This window comes from Malaclemys terrapin, chromosome 1, assembly GCF_027887155.1.
Source record: "Malaclemys terrapin pileata isolate rMalTer1 chromosome 1, rMalTer1.hap1, whole genome shotgun sequence".
In the NCBI taxonomy this organism is placed as follows: domain Eukaryota; kingdom Metazoa; phylum Chordata; order Testudines; family Emydidae; genus Malaclemys; species Malaclemys terrapin.
Genome location: NC_071505.1, coordinates 96,511,123 through 96,523,386, shown reverse-complemented (window position 1 = coordinate 96,523,386; position 12,264 = coordinate 96,511,123). Strand labels below are relative to the sequence as shown.

At 44.3% G+C, this 12,264-nt stretch overlaps 1 protein-coding gene across 1 annotated transcript in view; it reads right to left on the bottom strand.

Moving 5' to 3' along the window:
* LARGE1 (LARGE xylosyl- and glucuronyltransferase 1) overlaps positions 1-9,836 on the bottom strand; it is a 377,994-nt gene extending 368,158 nt beyond the window's left edge. Inside the window, exon 1 of the mRNA XM_054032553.1 lies at positions 9,506-9,836. The gene's annotated coding sequence lies outside the window, so the exon portion shown is untranslated. The remainder of the gene's footprint in view (positions 1-9,505) is intronic.
* Positions 9,837-12,264: the final 2,428 nt, after the last annotated feature.

The window sequence follows — 12,264 nt, the reverse complement described above, 5'->3', positions numbered from 1 at the left end:
AAAAAAATAAAATAAATACAAACAGTAACAGATATCCCTTTGAAGCACCTCAATACAAATCTATCTCAGCAAACTGTAAGCACCTCTAATCAGGAGCTGTTTCTTCCTATGTTTATGAGGAGAGATGAATAAGACTGGGACTTTTCAGCTTGGAAAAGAGATGACTAAGAGGGGATATGATAGACAGATCTATAAAATCATGACTGGTGTGGAGTAAGTAAATAAGGAAGTGTTATTTACTCCTTCTGATAACACAAGAACTAGGAGTCACCAAATGAAATTAATAGGCAGCTGGTTTAAAACAAACAAAAGGAAGTATTTTTTTCCACACCTTTGAAATTCTTTGCCAGGGGATCTTGTAAAGGCCAAGACTATAACAGGGTTCAAAAAAGAACTAGATAAGTTCATGGAGGATAGGTCCATTAATGGCTATTAGCCAGGATAGGCAGGGATGGTTTCCCTAGCCTCTGTTTGCCAGAAGCGGGGAATGGGAGACAGGAGATGGACCACTTGATGGTTGCCTGTTCTGTACATTCCCTTTGGGGCACCTAGCATCGGCCACTGTCAGAAGACAGGATACTGGGCTAGATGAACCTTTGGTCTGACCCAGTATGACCGTTCCTACATTCTTATGTATGTACTCTGCCTAGCACACTAGGGGCACGTCTACACTTACCTCCGGAATGATCGATCCAGCGGGGGTCGAAGACACGATAAATCGACCGCCGAGCACTCTCCCGTCAACTCCGGTACTTCACTGGAGCAAGAAGCGCAGGCGGAGTCGACGGGGGAGCATCAGCAGTCAATCTACCGCAGTGAAGACACCGCGGTAAGTAGATCTAAGTATGTCGACTTCAGCTATGTTATTTGCGTAGCTGAAGTTGTGTAACTTAAATTCCCCCCACCCTCCCCTCCCCAGTGTAGACCAGGCCTAGGACTCGTCTCTTAGTTGCCGCTTCTAGGTGCTACTGTAATACAAATAAATGCAGAAGAACCACCACTTACTACAGTGACATTTGCAACTCCATTGTTTCAACCAGAAAAGTCAAAATGTTTTTTTCTAAATCACGTAACATTTGGACAGTCAGCCTATAACTTGAAGACTCACGGGCCAGTTATCTGCCACTGTCAAGTTGACAAGACCAAATGTGGGACAGACCCAAAATAAGGAATGCAACCAAAAAAAAAAAATTAAAAAATTACCCATGCTAGAAGCTTAAAGTGCTCTGGCATTGATTCCTTTCATGTCAGTGACTCTCTCTTTCTAGCCTTAGGATTTTTTATTTCTGACATAAATAGTTTTCGACAACAACAGTGAGGGGGGCAACCAAACCTCCATGTAACGTAGGAAACTTTAGGACTAAAATGAGTGACATCACTCAAAATGAGGGACATTTGAGAGATTTGTTCTCTCGGGCTTTGCACCTTAGAAAGTCATTTACCCAAGTGCAAAGAAAGTTTAAAATGCTACCATTAATGAGAAGGGAGAATTCCAACCTAGAAGCATTTTACACCTACTCTGCATAGGTATAAACAACTCATTGGAGACTCGGACCCCTAATGTTCATTTATAGTGACTTCTGCCTATCTCTACACCAGCTACTAGCTGTCTATGCCAACTTAGTTCTCCGGTGTCTTAAACTAGACTATTTTGACAAAGAATATTTAATTACAACTTTAAAAGAGCAAGGAAATATTTTTCTCCAAGCACTTTAAATATTTTATTTCCTTTCAGATATTTAAAAGGTAAGAACGCTAGCTTATTCTTTTGGCATTTTCATTATCTTGGAAGCAGAGTATATCATAAAAAACAGCACAAATAATTTTTTAAAACCCTTTTTTACTACTGGTTTACTTTTTGCACTTTTATTACTGTGCTTATTTTTATTGCTGATAATACTTAGTCCTCCAACGAGTGCAGGGGACTGGACTAGATGACCTCTCGAGGTCCCTTCCAGTCATATGATTCTATGGGTACGTCTACACTACCTGCCAGATTGGCTGGTAGTGATTGATCTATTGGAGATCGACTTATTGTGTCTGGTGTAGACGCGATAAATCGATCCCCGATCGCTCTACCATCGACTCCGGGACTCCACCACAGCAAGAGGTGGAAGCGGAGTCGACAGGGGAGCAGCAGCCATCGATCCCACTCCACGAGAACGCAAAGTAAATTATTCTAAGTCGATCTAAGAGACGTTGACTTCAGCTACGCTATTCTCGTAGCTGAAGTTACGTAAGACTGATTCTTTCTCTCCCCCCCCCCCCCCTCCAATGTAGACCAGGCCTTTGATTACTTAATATTGCAGTAGCACCCAGAGGGATCAACCAGATTGGGCCCCATTTTATTATCTACTCTTTACTAGATGTTTGTACAACAGTACCTGCCCCCCAGAAGAACTCCCTTTGCATAGGAAACACCCTGGTCAATTTCAGTTTCTCATGCACTAGTAGCACAATGGTGTCATTTATGTTCCCTGTGATTAAATAAAAATTGTAAAGCTTCTGCCTTCTCTTCCTGCTTCCCCCATTCTTCATTTATTATTTTTAAAAATAAATGAACACATTTAATATATATTGAACAACATGCAAAAATTAGACCTAAAGCCAACAGACAGTCTAACTTCAGCACGTCAGACTTGTCATGCAAGTAGTCATAAAAGAGACCCTTGAAGGAAAATTTGCTTTGAAACACAACCTTCTTCATTAATATATAATTTTGGGGTAGAAATCCATTTCAACCTCTTCTTCCAATTCTGTGCTCAACCTGTTGTATGATGCCCTAAGTATCTGGGATCAGTCCTGTGGAATAACTGGTGGAAAGGTTACATAGCTTCGCTGTATAGCTTTTTGATTTTGTCCTTGTGTGTTTCTAGTTCTTTGTTGTTAATTAGATCACTATTTTTCCACTGAGGCTGTTACAATAGTGTAATTAACCTGTAATCTCACATGACCCTCCAAAAATCCCCTTCCAGTTGCTTTGGAAACTTTAGTGACTCTCTAGACTCCCTGCTTATGTAAATGAGTGCCGCGTTCTATTTTGTCCTCCTTGTGCTCAATGGAAATTTCAACATTCCTGTGGTAGTTGGATGAAGTTGTTGATCCACTCCCAACAGCTTAAAGCAGTTAGAAAGACAGCTGATCTGGTTTCCTGGGGAGTCTGCAGGTGTGAGAGAATTCTCTGGTGGCACAGGAGCCACTGCCACTACTCATGGATCCCAAGACAGGGGTGTGGCAGGGAGAAAAAGGGCCTGGCCACTGTGTCTGAGCATCCTGGCAACCCCCAACAGCCACAATAGCCCCGGGCTGTTGTTGACAGCCAATGTTTAGCACAGCAGCCCTGAGGCGGCTCTACTTTACAAAAGGAACTAGTCAAGTGGCAGGCCAGCCCCAAGATTGGGGAGTGTGGCTGGTGACTTAAAGCCACCTTCATTGTCTCCCTCCCTCCCTCATATTCCTGAGCTGTGTGGGTGCTTGTGGATGAATTTTTTTAAAAATTCACATAACATCCTTTAGGCCCATGTTATATGTTACGTCTTTCTCAATGAAGTTTGAACAGTGAATGCCCAAACCTCAAAAGTTTAGGATGACTGCACCCAAGAAGTTCTTATTTTTTAAAAATTATGTATTTTTGCTGTCAGAGCAAATGGCAAAGACCTAATTATCATACTTTTCTCTGCATTTCCTCAGCAGCTTGGTGTAGAATCAATACCATTAAGTAAGGAGGAATCTTTTCCTATATGAATTCTTGAAGCCATTATCAGGTCATTTTTCATAAAAGGCCAACAGTCTTGCCTTAGGGCTTGTCTATATGCCACAGCAATCTGCGCTAGAGAGGTGTGATTTCTAAAGCATATCAACATGCTGCGCACTAACTGATCCATGTAGACCCTGCTGGTGCGAACTAAAAGTTCCTTCGTGTGTATTAACATGCACGACATTAACATGCAAGAGAGAACATTTAGTTCAAGCCAGTAGGGTCCACATGGGCCAGTTAATGCACAATATGTTGGCGTACTTTAGCAATCACATCCCTGTAATGTGTACTGCTCAACCGTGTAGACAAGTGCTTAATGTCAATGCGGATTCTTTCAGTCTTTCCTGTAAATTTTCCTCTTCCTATTTTTGTAGTACCTACTAGTATGCCGGTGAGTTTAAATGTCTCTGAAGGAGTACACCCAAAGCTAAGTGCTTCAACCATTTCTCTAAATTGATCATTTTGCGCAACACTGAAGGTGATGTTGTCAGCATAAAAGTAGGTTGCAACTTTCTTATCAAGTTAAAGTCTTTGCCTTTCATTTATTTTTATGGCATAATCATAGATTGATCTATGTCATTTTGGGGTGGTTGTTGAAGATGAACACACTCTGCTCCTGAATGAAACTGATGTTGAACAGCTGCCTGAAAAGCTACTGGAAGGTCTGGAACAGGGATTTAAATGATAATATTTCAATGTTAACGATAGCATCAGAAGTTCTCTTCCTTGCAGGATCCTCAAACTCATCACTATTCCACTCTTCCACTTCAATTAAAAAAAAAGTATTTAATGCAATGGCACATTTGATCTTGAAGAATCCAAATAAGTGCAGAAAATCTAATTTTTTTGAGATTAGCACAAATCCTTGCTCTCTTTGTACTAAAAATGTGTGAAAATGTCTACATTTTACTGTAGAAGAATAGCGGTATTGCCAACACCAAACATTTCAAAATTCATGAGTCAGGTTCCAAAAAATCATAAATGTTGGATTTTTAAAAACAATAAATGTTGGATTTGACTTTTGGTTATTGAGCCATTAGGGTTTATGTTTTTAACCTGCTCTCTGTAACCCTGAGGGCTAGGAACTTAAAAAAAAAAAAAAAAAAAGCTGAGATTCTCATATAACTACATGACTCCAAGAACTGGGGCTTTAAGAAAAAACAGAAAATACTGCAGGAGTTGGCAACACTTGAGTGATCATTTTTCATTACTTACATCCATCCAATGACTTGTTTTCTTCCACTATCTTCAACTTCAGATATGTGGAGTCAGACAAATTCATACACTGATGTCTGGTAATTTCTTAACATTATTCATCCATTTGCAGTATTGATTAGCAGCAGTTTATACTAAAGATAGAATGAGAAACAGCTATCAAGTGAATTCAGTAATGTGATGACGGAAAAAATGAGTCGTAGACAGCTTTATATAAAACCATCTTACTGAGCTGCCCTGACCACCTTCCAGAAGTTTCTAGATTCTAGCAAACCAAACCTCACATTACTAGTTCAAAACGCCACCCACTCCCCTCACTTCCGCATCCCATGACAGTTTATTCCTTCCATTAGCCATGCCTCTCTCACCAATGACTTTACCCATTCCTATCCCTCTCCTTGTGAAACCTTGCCAACCTTGTGAAATAATTGGATGAAACCTCCGCAAAATACAGCATGGAAATCAGTACAGAGAAAATCAAGCAGATCACAAACAAACATGACTGGATCAGCTCACATGTAACTGTCAGTGGACAAGAACTGGAGACAGTGAAACATTTCAAGTATTTGGGGGCAATCATCACTGATGAAGGATCCAAGGCAGAAATACTGGCAAGAACTGCGCAAACAGCAGCAGCAGAGGCCAGTTAGGAATAAGAACATCTCCCTGGAATCCAAAGTGAAACTGCTGCATGCATTGGTCATCTCCATTTTTTTGTATGTGTGCGAGAATGGACCCTTATGGCAGAACTTGAATAGAAAATACAGGTAGTAGAGATGAGATACTTCCGTAAAATCCTGAGCATCTCCTACTTCAACCACGTCACTAATGAAGAGGTCCACAACAACATCACCCAATGCGCTGAGTCATATGAAGACCTCCTGACGACCGTGAAGAAGCGCAAGCTGATGTGGTACAGCCATGTAACAATATCATCTGGCCTATCCAAGATCATCCTCCAAGGGGCAGTACAGGGGAAGAGAAGAAGAGGTAGACAGCAGAAGAGATGGACTGACAACATAAAAGAGTGGATAGGAATGGACTTCGCAGAGACTCGAGCACTGACACACAATTGTCAGGGGTGGAGACAATTGGTTGATTGCTCATCAGTGATGGTGCCCGAACGACCAATGCAGTTATGGGAGTGATGATGATGATGCTATTCACCATTGCTCTGTCTATACTGTGGTTTATTAGGGACCACACCTGGACTTTCAGGTAAGCTCAATAGCTGGCACAAGCTATCTGACATATTGCTATTCAATACTACTCGTTATTCTCCGTCCAGCAAACTTGGCGCAAATGCCTCCAAAACCTGAAAGAATTACTGTCCTGTTGTATAATCGAAACCAAAATCCAACCTGTCTTGTGCAAATGGAGCACAGAGCTGCCATACTCATATTAGCTATTTTGTTAAAGATCTAACCACACACTGGTACCAAAATATCTGCAAATTATGCTTCCTTCTTAACTATCAGTTAAAGGGGGTATTTACTAATGCACTACATCAGAGATGCAAAGCACAGCACAGACTTTGAGCATTAAAGGTAGAGGGGACAGAAGGAAAGCTAACCTGTGCCACAGTGGGAGATTAAAAATACCAATCTAATTAGCCAACAGTGATTATGCAGCCACTGAAGAGTTTACATGCCTTGCAGGCCAGGGATTTTCCAATTTAGGATTTCCAGTCCCAGGGTGCCTGCGCAATGAGAATTTTAAAACCTGGATGTATCTATCTATATTTTTTAGTCTTCAAAAGTCTAGTTCATATGCCAACAGTGGATTTTTAACCTCATTTTTTTATTTTGGTAATGGCTAAAAGACTTCAATAGAGTTCTTTATAAACTACGCTTCAATAGCCTAGTTTTATTTGTAGCAGAAACCAGCATTTCTCTACTGGTGTTTAGTTAAAATATTTTTTCTTCTGTGAACTCAGCACTTACATTTACACATATTGATTTTCCTTTCAAGTGTAGGACCCTAATGGTGTTAGTGAGAGAGAGCTGGGGGTCTTCATGTGTATTAGTTTGTATTACATTAATTTTTTTGCTTCCACCATTAGAGAAAGAAAAAGTTAGTCCCCCTAGTGTACTGTTGCAGTAGGATGTTAAAAAATGTGTGTAGCAATGCACTGACTAAACTGTATATCAGGGGTTGTCAACCTTTCAGAAGTGGTGTGCCGAGTCTTCATTTATTCACCCTAATTTAAGGTTTTGCGTGCCAGTAATACATTTTAATGTTTTTAGAAGGTCTCTTTCTATAAGTCTAGAATATATAATTAAACTATTGTTGTATGTAAAGTAAATAAGGTTTTTAAAATGCTTAAGAAGCTTCATTTAAAATTAAATTAAAATGCAGAGCCCCCCGGACTGGTGGCCAGGACCCGGGCAGTGCGAGTGCTACGGAAAATCAGCTCGCATGCCGCCTTCGGCACACGTGCCATAGGTTGCCTACCCCTGCTGTATATCCACATGTAGTAACAAAACTAGCTCTCTTTTTTTAAAGCAAAGGACATGTAGGTGCTTAAAGAATCTACAGTGAAACTAGGCAACCTTTCAATCCATTTATCAATTTTTCTGCTGTTCCTCTTTATGGGCAAATGCAATAATAAATGTTGTACAAAGAAAATTAATCTGTATCCAGGGGATTTCATTAAATAAAAAGTGTGGACCTGTTGGGAATTACCAACTCTGGTTTTAATACAGTATTTTGTTTCAGATTGTGTTTTAGCCCAATTCTTTCCCCTTTTCAATGCAGTAATCCAAGGAGAGCTGCAATATTTAGAGATATCTGACTTTACTGGTATTTCTCTCAAAGTCCACACCTTTTGAGATAGGAAAGTAATGGCATTTAGCCCTAGAAACACACTTTCCTCTAGCAATTTTACATAGATGCTATGCAAGCCAAGTTCTACACACAAAAGGGAAGATCAGTACAGAAATCGTATGAGAACTGTTCAGACTCTTTTTCCGGTCCATCAGTTAATTCTCACCAATGTGACAATGTGTGACTGAAAAATAAGGTTCCATTTGCTTTTTGGCAATAACCCACCTCCAAAATAGAAAAAGAAAGACACTGCATTCAGGTGAAACTCATAAGTAGTAAAGAAGATTGCTTGGTTTGATGCTGTACCAGGGAGTGAACTTGCTTTCATACTAACCAAATCAGATGGTCTTGTGAGAGCATATAGCACAAAATAGGACTCTCTCCAAAAGCGCTTATAGAAGAGATTGTCAAACTTCAGGTTACCTCCACAGAGGCAGCAAATTGCTATGTGTTCCCTAGGGAGTTCAGTTTAATGAATTAAATGACAATTCACAGACATGGGATAACAGGAGAAATCTGTCCAAGTGACACACCTAGCAGGGGGCTGTGTATGTGTGGGGGGGTGCATCCACCCCCATTATCAGAATGTTCCAACCAAAAACAGTCATTTAGCCCTGAATTAACAAGCATGATAGAATCTGTTCCCAGAAAGTGTCCTGTTTCGCTAGATTGTCTATCAGGAGTAAGTGACTATTTAATAAATGTAGATAGATGGAAGTTGTTTAAAGCCTATTGATCCTCCAGAAGAAGTGGACAAGGCTGATAATGAACTTAATCAATTATATCAAACCAGCCAAAAAGATCTCTTCTTCAGGTGTTAAAGTGACCTTCCTGGACACAGGCATGAATATTTTAAGCTATTTGATGGCACAGTAAAAAGACATTGAATTATCTGCCTTGTCTAATATACTAAAGGCATGTTTTTTTTCTCTCTCTCAGCCCCCCCCCACTTTCTATACAGTGAACGCTGTATTGTGTGAGCCCCACTCAGTCTACCTGCTAGCCCCCCAAACTGAAGTCTACCTTGCAAAATAGTTGAGGTGTAGAAAGTTCTTACAGACACATACTGAGCTATGGAGAGACTGGCATACAACAGAATAGAAGTTTTACTCAAATCCCACCTGCAACACCCTTCCCTCTTCTCCCAACTCCCTCCCCTCCCCCCCAAAAAAGTCTCTCACCTGTTTCTCCAACTCCACTAGCGGGCTCCTGTGACTTTAAGGAAACCCCTCCGTGCCAAAAGGCAGAAGCCCAACAGTACAATTGGCAACGGCCACCTTTCTGACTTTTGTAAGTACGGGGCAAGACACGAGAAAGAGAGAGGAGAGGGGACAACAAATGAAAATAGTCCCACCAGGAGTTGATGCAAGGAAACTCCTTGCTCAGGTCTTGGCCAGCGGACTTAAGTGCTAAACCAGATGAGGGAACCTTTCTTCAGATAAGGCAAAGGGAGGGGATCTGTGCCTGGAATGCGCTTTCCGAAAGGTATCCCGGTTTGAGCATCTGGTCGGCGCCAGATTTGATGGGGATTAAAGTCCAGGATCGAAAACAATACCCCCCCCCCCGCCTTTATTTGTCATGCTGGCTTGAGAGGGGGGCGGGAGAGGTGGTGAGACACCCACGATTTCTTTCTTTATCCCTCCCTCTCCCCACTTAACAAACCGTTTGTCTCTAAAGCAGCAGCAGCGACCCAGCTCAGCACCTTACCTTCTCGGCGCGGCTGCGGAGAAGCAGGGGGCTGTGCAGAAGGTGGATGCCGGGCTCGCGGGCTCTCTCCTTGCCCCTCGGGACCGGTGCGGACACAGGGGCAGGCAGGACGCGGACACAGCCCCCGCTCCTGCCCCCAGCACAATGAAGCTTTTCCTCCTCTGCTGCGGGGAGGCGGGTCCCGTTCAGTCCCTGCAGCCCGGCGCTCCGGGGGGGTCTCTCCAGGCAAGGGAGGCGCCGGTTTCCCGGCTCTTCATGGGTCGCGGGAGCAGCCAGGAGGGGGGCCCCCCTCTCCCTCCGAGAAGCGGAGCCCACGGCTCCCTCCTCTCCTGCCTGCCCGGCTCTTCTTCAGGGCCTGCCCGCTCGCTCCTCCATGCTGCCCTGGGATGCAGCCCGCCGCCCCCCTCGCCAGTCCCCGGCGGCGATGCGCGCTGTGCACAGGCCCGGCCCGGCGGCCAGCGGGACCCGGAGGCGGGGGCTCCGGTCCGGCCTCCTGCCCCCTCCCCGGGGCCTGCAGACAAGCTCCGCGGGGAGAGGAGGCCCTGCCCCGGCCTGGGAGGCGGCGGGGAGCCCCGGGAAGGTCACGGGCAGCGAGGAGCCGGGCTGGGAAGGCTCCTCCGGCGCCGCTCCCGCTGCTGCTGGCCCGGCCTCAGCGGCTGCCGGGCGCGACGCTCCGCCCGGGCTCGCTCAGTGCCTGCTCGCGCTGCCCGGCTGGGTCCCGCTGCTGCCGGGCTGTCCCCGCCGGGTCCCGCTGCTGCCGGGCTGCCCCCGCCGGCTCTCTCCGGCTCCCGGTGCCAGGCTGCCCCCTGCGGGTCTCCGTGCCAGGCTGCCCCCGCTGCCGCCTCTCCGCGGGTCCAATGCCAGGCTGCCCCCTCTGGCGGTGCGGCTCCCGGTGCCAGGCTGCCCGCCGCCGCCGCGCGCCCCGGGCTCAGCGGCAGCTGCAGTGACTGTGTGTCTGTGTCATGTCTGTGCAGCGAAGGGCTGAAAGCAGCCGGAGCCGAGGCGGGGCCAGCCCGCTGACACGCCGCCCAGTGACAGGCGGCGAGGGCCCAACCAGGAGCAGCCCCCTGCTGCAGAGTCCCTCCCCCTCCTCGCCAGCCTCGGGAAGGGGCCGGCTCCACCTGGGCTCGGGAGCCAGGCGTTCACACAAACCCCCCTGCCCCGCGGAGGCACTGGCTGGTGGGGGGCGCCCTCTGGAAAGTCCCCTTCTCATCCCTGTAGGAGGCTAGTCCCAGCAGCCCCCGCCTGGGCTTCACTCCGTGCAGGGCAATGGGCTGCAAACCACAAGCTGGGTGTTGTTATAATATCTGGTACGCTAAGCATTTCACCTGAAAGAGAGCGTTAAAACCAGCGAGCTGCTGCAAAGCCCCGAGTAGGACAGGGAAGCACCGTGGTAAGAGGGGGGGGGAGGGAGAAAGAGGAGTCACCAAGTAATCATCCTAAAGGATAAGAACTGAATAGTACTTACAGTGTCAGCGATATAGCCAGAGCCAACTCCTCTGTCTACTGTGGTCCTTTTTCCTCACTCCTCCACTGACTCTGGGATTAATCCCATCCCATGCCCTACAGGTGCTGATTACATATTGTGTGTATGTTTCAGGCAAACCCAATAGCATCTAATATTTCTAATGCCATTCAAATGTCAACTTTTAGTATAATAAAATAATATCTAATTTCCTGGTGCCATTAACATATCAAAATGTAATATCACGTCTTTTAGCTGAAATGCGGCAGATTTTGTCTCTGGGATGTTTTGCTGCATTCTGGAAACGGCTGAGAACCAAGTGATAAAAGTGGGGGCTTTCTTTCTCCCCTCAGACATGGAACTAGCATTTACACTTTATTTTTATTCGTTGCTTTCCTTTCACTTCATTAATGGTTTTGTAGATTTGATTATCGTAATAAATTAGCGTGTTAAGAAGGGAGTGCATGATAAACTGTGGGGGAGGAGGGAGGATCTGAAATTGGCAAGGCAAAAGTATAATCACAGCAGAAACTGTAAAGCCCTGGAGCAAAATGTAAAAATAAGTATACATAATTTTATTTAAAAATAAAAAACCCTTTCAGTTTTTAGAGGTTAGTACAACCATCCACATAAAGAGAAGAAAAGCATACACACGCTATGAATAATAATCTAAATAATCATGGGTAGTAATAATATGGACACAATTCAACATTCATTGCTTTAGTTTTCCAAGGCAATAACAGAATATTAACGGGAGGAAATGAGATCTTTGGAAAATGTCATTCTACAACAGATACTTCAGCTGTTAATTTGTTCTGTTTTATCAACTATTTAAACATCAGGTCTTATTTAAAGATTGTTTTATGACAGGTTAAAAGAAATCTGCCCAGTGCCTGATACTTCAGCACTGCCCACTGCCTGGTGCTTCAGAATCAGAATTATATGATAAACTGAAGTAAATCATGAAGTTGAACGTGCCAGTGATATCGTTTTAAGTGTCATTGACTGTGATGTTTGACATGTAATGACACCCAGGAAAGTAATTTGAAAAGTATATCTGTGTGTATCTGTAAAAGCTACTGAATTGTACCCAGAAATGATGATGTGGAGAAACTATATATGACATGCTGGATGAGCTCTGTTATAATAGCTATTATTCTCATGAGCAAAGAGAACTCACAAATGACTGACCTATATAAGTTACTCTGTCCATACTCCTGGGTGAAGCTAAAGTATCAGCAGCCATCATGAATAACATGTGTCTCTATATTTTCTTTCCTGGCTGTAGGATTGA